The following is a 14707-nucleotide window of genomic DNA, read 5'->3' as shown; positions in this document are numbered from 1 at the left end:
TGGATTTTTGGTTAGAAAAAGAAAAAAAAAACGGAAAAATTTCTTTGCACTGTTCATCTTCTTCTTCACAAAGAAGAAGAAGAGAAAACCCTACCGGACCCCCCCCCTTTCACCTTCCCCACGTCCAAACGCTCCAAACACCACCACCACACGGACCCTCCTCCTCCCAGCGCCACCATCGTCACCTTCCCCCAGCCCGCGAGCTCCAGCTCCATCACTGCATCGCCACCACCAAACGACGCCATAACCACCATCGTCAACCTCCAGCCCTCCGTCGACCACTACCCAAACCAGTCGACTCTATTGCATCGCCACCACCAAACGACGCCATAACCACCATCGTCAACCTCCAGCCCTCCGTCGACCACTACCCAAACCAGTCGACTCTATTGCATCGCCACCACCAAACGACGCCATAACCACCATCGTCAACCTCCAGCCCTCCGTCGACCACTACCCAAACCAGTCGACTCTATTGCATCGCCACCACCAAACGACGCCATAACCACCATCGTCAACCTCCAGCTCCATCACTGCATCGCCACCACCAAACGACGCCATAACCACCATCGTCAACCTCCAGCCCTCCGTCGACCACTACCCAAACCAGTCGACTCTATTGCATTGCCACCACCAAACGACGCCATAACCACCATCGTCAACCTCCAGCCCTCCGTCGACCACTACCCAAACCCGTCGACTCTACTGCATCGCCACCACCAAGCGACGCCATAACCACCGTCGTCAACCTCCAGAACCAGTCCGCCATTTTCAGTCCAACGTCGTCAACCTCCAAGCAGTCGTAGCTGCGTTTCCGAGCAACAGAAGGTTGCTTCAATCCTTCTTGACCGAGTTTTCTGTTTTCCCGTCGTGGTCGACTTTGGCTCGTCGAGGTCCGGTGCGCCGAGTTGCTGTCCGAGGTTCCATCGTTGTTCTTCGTTTAGAGAGGTCCGGCTCGAGTTCCGTCGGAATCGTGTTTGTCGTTCGGAGTTTGTTGAGGTTCAAAGGTTAGTAAACCTCGATGTATTGGATTAAAGAAATTTTACGTTCAATGTTTGAAGTTGCAATATATCAATTGATATGATAATTTTCTGCTTATGTTTCACCGTATGCATTTTCGTTCAATGTGTTATGTTATTATTGTCTTAGTTTATTTGGACAAAATTAGTATTAGTACATGTTGTTGCTACGCCCGAAACACTCATTCGCTTAACTTCCTTTGTTAAATCTTGACAAGTTATGAGATTGTATTTGTAAAGAGGTTGTAAGATTTAGTATGGTTAAAGGCGTAAAAATGGCATCCCTTTAAAAATATAAAAAAAATAAAAAATAAAAATAATAAAAAATAATAATAATAAAAAAGAGGCGAGCTTCGCTAAATAAAAATGTACGAATTACGGAGCCCTCGCAAAATATATGTATTAAATACTTAGATTCCGGGACGGGCCGTTTAGTAAATTTCACGGCCCTGCCCCAAAAATAATAATGCGCTAGTTGCTTTAGGCGCGCCTTTAATAATGTTATCTCCCTAAACTCGGGTGCACATTTATGTGACCCAAATCCAAATCTCAACGGAGTCGAAATATGTCTCTAGTCACGGGCGCATTGATTGTGGCGCGGCCCGAGATGCATTTCCATGACGTTGCAAATTCTTAAAAAAAAAATAAGAATGAGATGAGCCTCGCCGAATAAAAATACAGATTGCGGGGCCCTCAGTAAATACTTGTTTAAAATTACTTAGAATTCAGGAGGGTCGTTTAGCGAACTTCACGGCCTCCGCAAAATAATAACGCGATAGCCTCTTTAGGCGCGTGTTTAATAATTTACTTTCTTAAACTTGGGTGTGCATTTCATGCGACCCAAATCCAAATCCTAAAACATCAAATAAAATATGTTTCGGGTTGTGGGTGCATTTCATGTGACACAGTCCAAAGATATATTTTAAGCGATGTTCACATTCCTAAAAAAAAAAAAAATAATAATAATAGTAAAGCGGTTAAAAGATAAATTCGCACATAGGTTCATATTGTATTTAAAATTAGATAAATAAGCCGAATATGACAGTTGAGCGACCGTGCTAGAACCACGGAACTCGGGAATGCCTAACACCTTCTCCCGAGTTAATAGAATTCCTTATCCGGATTTCTGGTGCGCAGACTGTAATATGGAGTCATTCTTTTCCTCGATTCGGGATTAAAATTGGTGACTTGGGACACCCTAAATCTCCCAAGTGGCGACTCTGAAATTAATAAACCAATCCCATTTCGATTGTCCTTTAATTGGAAAAAACTCCCATGCGCCCTTCGGGCGCGGAAAAGGGAGGTGTGACAGCTCTGGCGACTCCGCTGGGGATTTAGACCCAGGCATCATATATTCACTATGATGCATACTATGACCGAGCCGTGAGGCGCCTACGTATCCTCTTTGAGGAATCAGGTCAAACGTAGTTCCCACGGGTTTTGTATTTTCTTATGATTTTATCTTCTTCTTCTTTTTTCTTTTTCCTTCTTTCCATTTTCTTTTCTTTTTTTTTTTCCATTTTCTTTTCTTTTCTGTTTTTTCATATCTTTCCCATTAGTGATTCCAAAAGAGGGGTATGAAAGAATAACTTAAGGCTCAAAGGGGGAAGCAAGGGTTAAACAGTGTTTGGGTAGAAGAAAGAATTGCCTCCGTCATCTCATTATCCAATAAATGCCAAATACAAACAAACCAACCAAAAAAAATTGCCATAATTAAAGAAATTACGCATAATATCTCTTGACTGCATCTGAATTGATAGCCATGTCGACGCATCTACCTTCGACATCTGTCAAACACAAAGCACCATTGGACAATACTCTGTTCACGATATAAGGCCCTTGCCAATTTGGGGCGAATTTGCCTTTTGCCTCGACCTGATGTGGGAGGATCTTTTTCAATACCAGCTGCCCTACTTCAAACTTCCTGGGGCGCACCTTTTTATTATACGCTTTTGCCATTCTCTTCTGGTACAGCTGACCATGGCACACTGCTGCCAATCTTTTCTCATCTATCAGGCTCAACTGTTCCAATCGAGCTTGGACCCATTCATCATCATCAATACCGGCTTCAGCGACAATTCGGAGGGACGGAATTTCGACCTCCGCTGGTATCACGGCCTCAGTTCCATACACCAACAAATAAGGAGTTGTGCCTATGGAAGTCCGGACGGTAGTGCGGTAACCCAACAAAGCAAAGGGTAATTTCTCGTGCCATTGTCTGGACCCTTCCACCATTTTTCGCAGTATCTTCTTGATATTCTTATTGGCTGCTTCGACTGCTCCATTTGCCTTAGGACGATATGGGGTGGAATTGCGGTGTGTAATCTTGAATTGTTGGCATACCTCTCTCATCAAGCTGCTATTAAGATTCGCACCATTATCCGTGATGATCACTTTTGGGATCCCAAATCTGCAGATGATATGGGAGTGAACAAAGTCCACCACTGCCTTCTTGGTTACTGATTTGAAGGTTTTAGCCTCAACCCATTTGGTGAAGTAATCAATGGTCACTAGAATGAACCTATGACCGTTGGATGCTGCTGGCTCGATGGGCCCAATGACATCCATGCCCCATGCTACAAACGGCCAGGGTGCTGACATCGTATGTAACTCTGTTGGCGGAGAATGAATCAAATCTCCATGTATCTGGCACTGATGGCATTTCCTCACAAAAGTGATACAGTCGTGTTCCATGGTGAGCCAATAACACCCTGTTCGAAGGATCTTTCTTGCCAACACATACCCGCTCATGTGTGGTCCACAAACTCCAGCATGTACCTCAGCCATAACCGTCGTTGCTTGACTGGCATCTATGCATCTCAACAATCCCAAATCCGGGGTTCTTTTGTACAATATTCCCCCACTGAGGAAGAAACCATTCGACAAACACCGAAGGGCTCTTTTTTGGTCTCCAGAGGCATGTTCTGGATATATCCCCATCCTGAGGTATTCCTTGATATCATGAAACCAGGGTTTGCCATCTGCTTCTTCTTCTACGGCATTGCAGTAGGCGTGCTGATCACGGACCTGGATGTGTAGAGGATCAACATACATTTTGTCAGGGTGGTGCAGCATTGATGCTAAGGTGGCTAAGGCATCCGCAACCTCATTGTGAACTCTTGGGATGTGTTTGAACTTTACCGATCGAAATTGCTTGCTCAGATCATGCAAGCATTGTCGGTATGGTATGAGCTTTAGATCTCGTGTTTCCCATTCACCCTGAATTTGATGTACCAAGAGGTCCGAGTCTCCCAAGACCAAGACGTCCTGGACATCCATGTCAGCAGCCAAGCGCAGACCCAGAATGCAAGCCTCATACTCGGCCATATTGTTGGTACAATAGAAGCGTAGTTGAGCCGTAACAGGATAATGCCGTCCTATTTCAGAAATGAGTACTGCTCCTATTCCAACCCCTTTTGCGTTTGCAGCTCCATCGAAGAAAAGCTTCCAACTCGGTTCCTCAGGTAATTCTGACTCATTTGTATGCATCACCTCTTCGTCAGGAAAATACGTTCTTAAGGGCTCGTATTTTTCATCAACGGGATTCTCTGCCAAATGGTCTGCCAGTGCCTGGGCTTTCATGGCCGTCCTCGTTACGTAGATGATATCAAACTCTGTGAGCAGAATTTGCCATTTTGCCAACCTTCCCGTGGGCATAGGTTTCTGAAAGATATACTTCAATGGGTCCAAGCGGGATATGAGATAAGTAGTATATGAAGACAAGTAGTGCTTCAACTTCTGAGCTACCCAAGTTAGGGCGCAACATGTTTTCTCGAGTTGAGTGTACTTGACCTCATGCACTATGAATTTCTTGCTAAGATAGTAGATGGCTTGCTCCTTCCTTCCTGTGTCGTCATGTTGCCCCAACACACAACCAAATGAATTTTCCAAGACCGTCAGGTAAAGAATTAGGGGCTTCCCGGGCTTAGGTGGGACCAATATGGGTAGATTAGACAGATACCCTTTGATTTGGTCGAAAGCCTCCTGACACTCTACCGTCCAACCTACCGCAGCATCCTTTCTCAGCAACCGAAATATGGGCTCGCAAGTTGCTGTGAGTTGAGCGATGAACCTGCTGATGTAATTGAATCTACCCAACAAACTCATTACCTCTGTTTTGTTCCTTGGCGGTGGCAAATCTCGGATTGACTCAATTTTGGATGGGTCTAACTCAATCCCCCGTCGACTGACGATGAATCCTAGCAACTTTCCTGATGGAACCCCGAATGCGCATTTGGCCGGGTTAAGCTTGATGTCATACCTTCGGAGTCTTTGGAAAAATCTCCTTAGGTCTGCCACATGGTCCTCCTGACACCAAGATTTGATGATCACATCATCGACGTACACCTCGATTTCCTTGTGTATCATGTCATGAAACACGGCAGTCATTGCTCGCATGTATGTTGCCTCGACGTTCTTTAACCCGAACTGCATTACCCGATAGCAGTAGGTTCCCCATGGCGTAATAAATGCTGTCTTCTCAGCATCCTCTTCATCCATTAGGATCTGATGATAACCCGCATAGCAATCCACAAAGGATCCGATCTCGCGCCCAGCGCAATTATCGATCAGGATATGAATGTTGGGTAGCGGAAAATTGTCCTTGGGACTTGCTTTGTTGAGGTTGCGGTAGTCGACGCACACCCTGATTTTTCCATCCTTCTTTGGGACTGGTACCACATTGGCCAACCACTCGGGATATCGAGTGACCCGAATGACCTTCGCTTGCAACTGCTTAATCACTTCTTCTTTGATTTTTACACTTATTTCTGTTTTAAATTTCCTTAGTTTTTGCTTGACCGGAGGGTATGCCAGGTCAGTGGGCAATTTGTGAACCACTAAATTGGTGCTTAATCCAGGCATATCGTCATATGACCATGCAAAAACATCTTTGAATTCCATGAGGGTATCGATCAATTCTTCTCTGACACTCGGCTCAATGTGGATACTAATTTTGGTTTCTTGGACGTTATCACCGTCTCCTAGGTTCACAGCCTCAGTGTCATTTAGGTTAGGCTTGGGTTTCTCTTCAAATTGGCACAGTTCTCGGTTTATCTCTTCGAAGGCTTCCCCTTCGTCACATTCAAATTCATCGTCACAAACGACCTCTTGCATCATTGAGTCGGTTTCAGATTGATTTATTAGACTAGGTCGAAAATCCGCTGTGCATGCCATGTCATTAGAACCAGTAAAAAGAGAACTGCTCAGAAAAAAGAACAAAACAAAATTAAAATGGAACAAAAGAAAAGAGCTTTATTAAACATTGCGGGATAAAAAGGGTTCACACTTTTACAAAAACGAAAGTAAAAATTTGGATTACACCCTTGAATAATCCGGACAAACAAACAAACAAAACATTAATCAAAGCCTACTACCAAGACTCCCCTCGGACTGGAAGAGGAGTAGCCGTCCAATTGTTGGTCTTGGCATCAGGCCCCACAAATTGTATCTCTGCTCTACTGGAACCTTCTCCAGCTTCCACCGTATTGACATCCGCGAATAGCCTCTCAAAACTCTGATTCAGGTCTTCATTTATATCGATCAAAGGTCCTCGAATCTTTGGGACCGGTGACCCCTTGGCACTTGCTTTGACAAAAGACCTTGAGAGGCGTGGTACTGGTTTAGGCAGAAACCAGACTCTCTTCTTCATTTTTCGCGCTTGCTTCCTGTCTGCTGCGGTTGGTTTGAACCCCAATCCGAAAGTTTCCATATTTTTAGGAAGGGAGACAGGTTGGACTATCCCTTGAAGCTCGACTCCCAGGCCTTTTCCCGGCACGAATCCGTTTCCCAGCATTTCTGAAACCATCATGACTGTTGCGGCAGCTACCCTGGGGTGTGGGATGATTTCTCCTTCAGAAATTTTGTTGGCTGACCCTGTATTGAAAATCTGGTAGACCCAAGGCCCTTTGTCATCAGCGGTCTCTATGAAAGGTACAATGGTTCCGCCCATGGTGCATGTTGTATCCTCGCCGTGTAACACGGCCTCTTGTCTTTCCCACTCGAACTTCACCGTCTGATGTAGGGTGGAAGGCACCGCCTTGGCTGCATGAATCCAGGGTCGTCCTAACAGCAGGTTATAAGAAACTGTGGCATCTAACACCTGGAATTCCATGGTAAACAGGACTGGCCCAATGGTCAGTTCAAGCACAACATCCCCTACAGTGGCTGTTCCGTTTCCGTCAAACCCCCGTACACAGATGCTATTCTTCCGGATTCTTCCGCGGTCGATCTTTAACTGGTCCAGAGTGGATAATGGACAAATATTGGCGCTTGAGCCGTTATCCACCAATACTCGAGTTACCACCGAGTCTTCACATTTGACAGCTAGGTATAGAGCTTTGTTATGTTCCGTACCTTCCACTGGCAGGTCATCATCTGAGAATGTTACCCTATTCACCTCGAAAATCTTGCTGGCAATGGTTTTCAGGTGGTTTACAGAAATCTCACTAGGTACATGAGCCTCGTTCAATATCTTCAACAGGGCCCGACGATGTTCCTCAGAATGGAGGAGTAATGACAATAGTGAGATCTGAGCCGGTGTTTTTCTCAGCTGCTCAACCACAGAATAGTCTTGTACTTTCATCTTCCTCAGGAATTCTTCAGCCTCTTCTTCGGACACTGGCTTCTTGGTTGCCACTGGGTTGGTTTTTCTTAGCTCCACCGGAGCAAAACATCGACCTGATCGAGTCAGCCCTTGCGCCTCACAACTGACTTCTTCCACCTGCTTTCCTTTGTACATCACCAACGCCTTTTCATATTTCCAAGGCACAGCCTTGCTGTCAATCATCGGCAGCTGGACCACAGGCTTTATGGTCACCCGTTCTCTACATACCCCTTTCAACACGACCGCCGGTGTGGGCGGGATCCCTGGTATTACCAACTTGCTTGGCTCAGGTTTGCTTGTTATGGCGGACGAGCTCTTTCCCAATATCACTACCGGCTTGACGCCTTCTCCCTGCGACTGTACACTCATTTCTCCACTGGTTGAGACTTCCTTTGGGGCGGCTTGGATCATCATCACTGTTTGTGAAGGTTTTCTCAATTCTCCTCCTTCACACACCAACTCAATCATGTGAGTTTCGTGGTGCGCTGGCAGTGGGTTTTGGTTGATGTTAGGAGCTTCTGGTGTCTGGACCTCGATCTTATTGGTGTCAATAAGATCTTGTATGGCATGCCTTAATTTCCAGCACTTCTCGGTATCATGCCCGAGCATCCCTGAACAGTATTCACAACTGATTGATCGATCCAAATTCTGAAGTGGGGGATTTGGTTCTCGAGTCTGGACAGGACTAACCAAACCCAATTGCCGCAGCTTGTGGAACAAAGCGGTGTAGGTTTCTCCCAGCTCCATGAAGGTTCTCTGCTTCCGCAACCTGTCATTCCTAGCATCTGGATTTCCCCGAAAGCCTATCCCTGAAGGGTTTCTATATGCCCTTGGTGGAGGGTAGGTGTTTTGCGGTGGGTAGTTATTATGTGGAGCTGGGTATGTGTTGTGGGGGGCCGGTGTGCGCCATTGTGGGCGAACCGGAGGCTGAGTGTATGCCTGGGCTTGGTGTACGGAACAATGTGGTTCTCGAGGTAGATAGAAATTTTGTGGTGGGCTGTATGGGTATTCTGACCTGTGAGGTCTGGGTTGGTTGTAGTGTGGCCTGCCAGCCCTGGACCAACTGCCTGCCTCGATCGTGGCAACCTCTTCTTTCTTTCTTCTCAACGCACCTCCCGTGCCGTTTTGAATGGCCTGGGTTGTGGCCTTGAGTGCCGAATAGTTCAAGATCTTGTCAGACCTCAAACCCTCTTCTATCATGACCCCTATCTTGACCACCTCGTTGAAAGATTTTCCAACCGTTGTCACCAAGTGACCAAAGTAGGTTGGATCCAATGTCTGTAAAAAATAGTCCACCATCTCTCCCTCTCTCATGGGAAGATCGACTCTAGCTGCTTGTTCTCTCCAGCGGAACCCGAACTCGCGAAAACTTTCCCCTGGTTTCTTCCCAGTTCTCAATAATGTGAGGCGGTCAGGGACTATCTCTAGATTGTACTGGAAATGACCTGCAAAAGCCTGCGCCAGATCATCCCATGTGTACCACCTGCTGAAATCCTGCCTGGTATACCATTCTAGTGCAGATCCGCTCAGACTTTGGCCGAAATAAGCTATCAACAGCTCATCCTTGCCGCCTGCCCCTCTCATTTTGCTACAGAATCCCCGCAAATGTGCCATGGGATCACCGTGCCCTTCATATAAATCAAACTTAGGCATCTTAAAACCAGCCGGGAGTTGGACGTCTGGGAAAGGACACAGATCTTTGTATGCTACACTGATTTGATTGCCCAGCCCGTGCAAGTTCCTGAAGGATTGCTCCAGGCTTTTGAACTTTCTCAAAACTTCATCCTGTTCAGGAGCCTTAACTGGCTTCTCAACCTCTGCCGGCACTTCCACATGCGGATTGTAAGCTTGAGGCTCGGGTGAATGAAATGTAGGCTCAGGGGGATAGTATTGTGTATCGTGAGCCTGAAACAATGGCTCACTGGTCGTCCTTTGCAAAGGGGCCGATGTTGGTCCCACAAAAATGGGAATATTGGGTGTTGGGAGAGGTTGATGGGGTGGTGGAGCTTGGGAATCATGAGGGCTTCTTTCTTGATGATAAAGGGGATTTGGACGGCTTGTGGAAGGGCCAGAGTGGGGGTATTCTGGCATGTGTCCCAGTGTATCAGGGCTCTTTTGTATTTTGGCTAGGGCTAGCTGCATTGCATTCATCTCTAGTCCCATCCTTTCAATCTTTTCCATCGCTTCTTTTAGCAACTGGCTCATCGGCCTTTCTTCCTCATTACTATTCTCTGAAGTAGTCATGCTTGTTGCTATCGGTCCTTTGGATCTGGTTTGGTAGGAGTGTGTTGCCAGAGTTCTTTAACGACTAACTTGTCTGAATCAGACAACAACAAACTTTGTTAGCATTAGATTTTAACAGATTTGATCGCAACACATAGAGGATGCAATGCACCTAGGCAGTTAACCGTTTCTACATGCTGTGCTTCAAACAACATGCGTCATCCCGGTTTGCTCATTCGTCCCTTTAAAGTATTTTGGGAAACCCTGCGTTTTATTTTATTTGTATTTTCTTTTCTTTATTTTATTAAAAGCGGTCGAATCTTATGGGGATTGCCTACGTATCACGTCCCCGCGTGAATCAGACCAGGCGTAGTTCTGCCTCAAAATAAAGACATATAGAAATTCTTCCGGAGTCACTTAATTTATCAAAATTTGCTATTACACATTGCTTCAAACAAAATAGCAACAGTACAGACTCCACGGTTCTTTGACCCTATTTGATTGAAAGAAAAATAGAAAACAACATATGGGAAAGCATCAAAGCTCAACTAAAACAAGACTCGACCAGAGATTAATTTTCCAACTTAGGGACCCGCGCGGCATCATTCGGCCTTTTCGCGGTTCTAGGTGCGAGATCCCTTTCGAGCTGCTCCAACTCGTGCATGGTCTGTTTGACATAACCCATCACTGCTGGGAGAACGGTAACGCAGGTCATGTTTTCGCACCGCCGACACCGTCTGATGATGGCATGGGCAATGGCCCTGATCTTATCTCTGGTTTGTTTCTTCTCTATGAGTAGGTGTCTTATCTGATCACTGCACGTCTTGAATACCTGTGAGTCTTGTATATGCTGATTCTTCAGCTGCCGTACTTCTGTCTTCATTTGGGCTAACATGTCGTAACAATATCTACTCTCCAATTGGAAATCCCTGGCCCGCTTAACTGCTTTAAACTTAAGTGTAGCCATCTCTCTCTTTATTTTGGCAACAGTCTTCTCGTGGTCATGTTTCAATTGGTTCAAGCATCGGCGATGCTTATCTACTCGTGTATCCCACTGTGCCCTGAGCTCTGCTATGACGTTTTCGGATTTCTCCAAACCATCTTGCCATTCCCTGATTTCACCTTTTAGCCTTTTTATCAGCTGCTCGTCTGATCGACGCCTTGGCTGTTCATCCGCATTCATCCTTATCTGTTGGATCTGGGATCTGAGCATTTTGTTTTCCTGAATTAACCTGTTCCGCTCTCCCAGATTGGCAGCAGCCTGCACATTGTGCTCATATTTCAAGCTTTCCACTTGTTGTTTCAACCTGCTGATTTCGGCGCAATAGCCTCTTTCTTTTGCTAGCCAATCCCATTGTTTTTGCGATGTTTCAGCGAAATTCAGGATGTGGGGTCTCTTAGCTGGCCTTTCATGCTCAAGTTCCCTTCTATACCACGCGAGGTAACCTGGTGCCGTCTCACCTTTGGCTCGATCCCGTACGCAAGTGTCTGATTTCAAATATTGACACTCACTCCAGACTTGGCGAATTTTCACTTCTGGAAACTGTCCGTCAGGACTTATCTCAAGTGCTTGAGTGCTAAGATCTTCCTCATGAGGTACTGTCTGGCATCTTCCAAACTGTCTCAAAACTAGGCAGGGTGCGTAAGGTTGAATGCTCTTAAGCCCCATTAGTAAAAAATGAGTTTTAGCTGCAGACATATACAGGATCTCATCAACAGGCAACCATCCCAACGTCCATTGTATTTGGCTGGCAGTAAGAGCTTGAAAGAACGAGGTCTATGCCAGGACTCCTTTGGGCAAGCTGATCTCTTTGGTTCTCGTGTAAGATTCTTCGATGCAGGTCTTTTCCGGGGAACCATGGCTCAAAATCTCGGAATGATGGCAGAGGTGCTCGGACATCCATATCTGTAGGAGCAAGTTACAACCTTCGAAGAAATCTCCCCCAGCTTTACAAGCTGTAAGAGCTCGAAAGATGTCGGACACCACCATAGGCGCGAGAGTACTGTCACTTTGCGTGAGTAAAGTGCTGACGACCCCGGATATCTTCAAATTAATGTTTCCGTCTTTCCTTGGAAATACCAGAAGGCCCAGGAACATCATCATGAACGCTACCCGTCTGTGCTTGTCCCACTTCTGACGAACTCCTTTGCTGCACAGTTTGATTACTGGATTATTGAATCCCCCCTCGTGACCGTACCTATCATATATGAAGCATGGAGTACAAAATCCGGCTGCCAGATCCGGGTTGTGGACTGTTCTAGGTATTTTCAATGAATCTAGGAACCGATGTACCGTGACGACTCTTGGGGCGACCAAGTATTTTTCCCTCAAGGGAAGTTCAGTATTCCCGATGTATCCGACCATTTCTTCCAAAGTCGGGGTGAGCTCAAAATCAGAGAAATGGAAAACATTGTGCGCCGGGTCCCAATAGGTAACCAAAGCTCTTATGATATCTCCCCGAGGCTGTATTTCCAACAGACCCACAAGACCTTTCAGATATTTCTTAACCTCATTTTGTCCTTCAACACCTAGATCATTCCACCATAGCCGTAACTTGGCAGGGATTTTGGTCATTATTGAAAAATGTTCATTTTGCATCGTGCTCATCCTGCACATTTATTAAGGTGATTTTAACAAAAATGACTTGACCCAAAATATTTTACAGAAGGGATCAAGTTTTGAACACGGCCTTTAAACATTTCGGGGACGAAGATCTTAAGGCTGTGTGGGTCTACTGGACAAGATGCTAAACAAGACCCAAAAGTGGCTATTTATGCAAAGTCAGCCTTCCGGCGTCCCTTTCGGGAACATTCGGCTATTTATGACAAAACAGCGTCACCCAAGTTTGAAACGCATTAATTTTGGCTATTTTAGCAAAATGGGGGTTGAACCCGACGAGGGTTGCCTACGTATCTCACACCTGGTGAGAATCAAACCGGCGTAGTTCGGGCATATCATGAATAGAGAAAACCTAGAAATCAGGAATAAGTATTATTTTTGAAAAAAAGATAAAGACTAAAGAAAAAATATTTTTTTTTTAATATTTGGACCATTAGTCTGAATTTATAAAAGGGGTACTACAAAAGAAACAACACATTTTTTGAATTATGGATTTTCCATTTTTTTTTACTTTTAAAATAAATATCTTTTCTTTTTTTTTTGATTTTGAAAGTGATAAAAGAAAAATATATATTTTTTTTAATAACTCTCAATAAAAGACAATTTTTTTTTTAGAAAAACTCCGACGAGGTTTTGACATTACTTGGACATTGGTTTTATTTTCCAAAAATAGTAATTATCTCCCCTACGCTGCTATTTTCCCCCTTTTTTAGGAACCGGTCGACATGCGGAACCGAAGCAAATAAATGCCCAACACAAACAGGATGCAGCAGGGTGGTCTTTTTCGTTTCAGGCTGCCTGTCCTAGACGGACCCAACCCCTGTGTTGAGTCCCCTAAGTCAAATGCAACATGATGCAAATAAGCGTTCCTACTAGGGATCCGGCATGAAGTCAAGTTATTTTAGGTTCGTAACCTGGGTATTTGTTCTAGACTGTGTACCCGAGCGGACAACTCGAGTCGAGGAGGGGGCTACGTACCGGGGACCCGCGAGATCGTCCGGCTTTGTAACTTGTCCGACCTCTTTCTTATTTCAGGTATTGACACTAATAGAATAGGGAGTCTCGACCAGCGAGCTTCTCCCCGGAGGTAAGAAGAGAAGGGTTTCGGCACAGTTTATATACAGTTCAGATAATATCAAAGCGGTAAAAGACAACATTTAGCACGTTATGCAAAAACATGTAATAAAGATCAGATAATAAAGCCAAATATAACAATTATTCTAAGCTCGAATTCTTGAACCCTGAACCAGTGGTTCTGGGTTCACCGGTTCCCCAGCAGAGTCGCCAGAGCTGTCACACCTCCTTTTTCCGCACCCGTGAGGGTACAAGGGAGTTTTTCCAATTAAAGGACAATCGAAATGGGATTTATTTATTTATTTCAGAGTCGCCACTTGGGAGATTTAGGGTGTCCCAAGTCACCAATTTTAATCCCGAAGCGAGGAAAATAATGACTCTATATTACAGTCTGCATGCCAGAAATCCGGATAAGGAATTTTGTTAACCCGGGAGAAGGTGTTAGGCATTCCCGAGTTCCGTGGTTCTAGCACGGTCGCTCAACTGTTATATTCGGCTTGATTATCTGATTTTATACAAGTGTGAACTTATGTGCAAAATTTATCTTTTAAACCGCTTTTTTCATTTACTGTTATTTTATCAAGAATTGCAACGTCGTGAAAACATACCTCGAACCACGTCACATCAATGCACCCGTGGTTGTTGACATATTTCGACTCGGTTGAGATTTGGATTTGGGTCACATAAATGTGCACCCGAATTAAGGAGAATAAATTATTAAGACGTGCCTAAAGCAACTAGCGTATTGTTGTTTTGGGTAAGGCCGAAAATTCGCTAAAACGGCCTGTCCCGAATTCTAAGTGTTTTAATATATATACAGTTAGAGGGCCCCGAGGCTGTGTATATTTTTGTTTGACGAGGCTTGTCTCGTTCTACTTTTAAAAGGAATTCACGACGTCATGGACATGCCTCTCGAACCACGTCACAATCAATGTACCCGTGATTAGAAATACACTTCGAATCCGTCGAGATTTGGATTTGGGTCACATAAATGTGCACCCGAGTTTAAGAAGGTAAGGTTTATTAAAGCGTATCCTAAAGAGACTAACGTGTAGTTATTTTTAGGAGGGTTGTGAGGTTAGCTAAACAACCCGTCCTGGAAACTAAATGCTTCAATAATATACATTTAACAAGGGCCCCGCATCTGCGCGTTTTGTTTATTTCCAT

Source organism: Nicotiana tabacum, chromosome 21 (genome assembly GCF_000715075.1).
Source record: "Nicotiana tabacum cultivar K326 chromosome 21, ASM71507v2, whole genome shotgun sequence".
Lineage (NCBI taxonomy): Eukaryota > Viridiplantae > Streptophyta > Magnoliopsida > Solanales > Solanaceae > Nicotiana > Nicotiana tabacum.
Note: the sequence above shows the minus strand (reverse complement) of the source record.